This window comes from Arachis ipaensis, chromosome B01, assembly GCF_000816755.2.
Source record: "Arachis ipaensis cultivar K30076 chromosome B01, Araip1.1, whole genome shotgun sequence".
In the NCBI taxonomy this organism is placed as follows: domain Eukaryota; kingdom Viridiplantae; phylum Streptophyta; class Magnoliopsida; order Fabales; family Fabaceae; genus Arachis; species Arachis ipaensis.
Genome location: NC_029785.2, coordinates 10,161,795 through 10,163,827, shown reverse-complemented (window position 1 = coordinate 10,163,827; position 2,033 = coordinate 10,161,795).

The following is a 2,033-nucleotide window of genomic DNA, read 5'->3' as shown; positions in this document are numbered from 1 at the left end:
TGTCTTTTTCTACTCATTTAATATTCAACAAACCTAATTAAGGTGGAAATGAGTCCATATATCTCAGCTAACAGTAGATACAGTGTAAATCGAAATTTAACATGATATTTGATTAGTGGGTCAAGAATAATCATCACCACTTATTTTACTTGGTGGAATTGAAATAATTATGCTTGGGGTGAGATCCATACCGGAGGTTACTAAATGAGGGCATCCAAGCCAAAAGAGAATGTAAATTAAAACCTTTAACAAATAAGAGAAAACTCATCAGAAGAGTGTTCATAAAAATGGTGGTATGGTCAAAAAGATAGTATTCATTATTTACCTTTATTTTCCGTATAAGCTTATGCAATGTGTAATGTCTATATTTTTTGCTTGAATGAACCCCCCCGGGTTCAGGTAATGAACTATGGACATGGAGACAAATGGATGAGGGGGCCTTATAAATTTGAATAATATAATTATATACTGTAACATGTTGCCCCATGTTTGGTGCTTTAATTTATTACCTCCATGGATCTTTTTCCCAACAATATCTAAGTTATATAGTTTCACATATAACTTTAATGATTAATATTCATGTAACGAAGTTATGCTTGCTGTTTCATGTTCAAGACTATGTATGTCTATGAACAACTTTGGTTTGTCTATATTAATCAAAAGGTGACAGAAAACAGTTTGAGAAGCACAATTGTGTCGCCAATTTTTGTAGTCCAATTCTACCTACCTCTCTCTCTTCCCTTGTATAAAAACATCAGTTTATCACACGAAAATAAAGTAAAAAAATCAATCATCTTTCAATACACAAAATAAAATCATCCATTAAATCAATTATTCGAATAAAATATATATTAAAATATAAAATACATATTAAAAATGAGTTAAACAATATATATATACACATCGTCATTAATATAAGACTAATTTATTATGGACAAAATAATTTTGAAAACTATATATATTATGAACTTATATATAGAAATGATGAATATGAATATTTGTCTAACAAACATAAGCAAGATTTTTTCTTAAAGAGTAGTAAACTATTAATATGTACTTGAAAAATTTTCACGCTCACAAAAAAATCCGAAAAAACACGAAAGACAAATAATCCAATAAAATATAAAATTTAACCAAATATCCAAACGTAAAAGTATGACATCACATGAAATGAAAAACGCTGATCTGACAATAGGAAGTATTAAGATGACAAATTCAAATAGCTCAATTATTACCTAAATTTAATAATTATTTTATTTGAGTGACATAGTAAATTTTTTTTTCCAATTTAATTTTTTGAACACTAACTTCTCCATTTTAAATGATTTTTTTTTTATTATTTACTCCCACTTTAAAGATAAACTAAGAGTGTATATGTAAATTAAGACTTTTAGTAAAAAATTTTAAAGGCTACGCTATTTTTGTGTTACTTTATCATGTGTACACTTTTTATGATTTTGTTCTATTTTATCTTATCTTTTGAGAACATAGATTACTAGGTTGTGTTGAGTACCTAGTCATGGAATGAAATCCAACCTCAAAATTCATATTTATATTTTTTTAAAATAAAGGTTCAGTCAAAATAATGAATAATTTTAGATTCATATATATCTTCTTTATTTTCTTAAAATATTATTTGGAGCGTAAATATTTAGAACTAAATATACTTAAGTTTTTGAATTATAAATCGGTTATTCAAAAATTTTATTACAGCTAATTAACTTCTTTTAAATGAAAAAAAAAACATAATAATCTTAGATTGTGGATTTGTGGCGGCTTCTCCATTCGGTGATACGAGAAGTTCCAAGAGTAATATTCATTCATTATCATATGAATTTCTTTTATTATCTATTTCCATTTTAAATAATAAACTAAGAGTCTATATGTCATATAGAAATAAAGGCTTAATAAAAAATTTTAGATGTCCCAAAAGTAGAAAAATATTTTTGTGTTATTTTATAATGTGTATTTTAATTATAAGATTTTATGATTTTTTTTTATTTTTAATTATAAAAATCAAACCTCAAAACTTA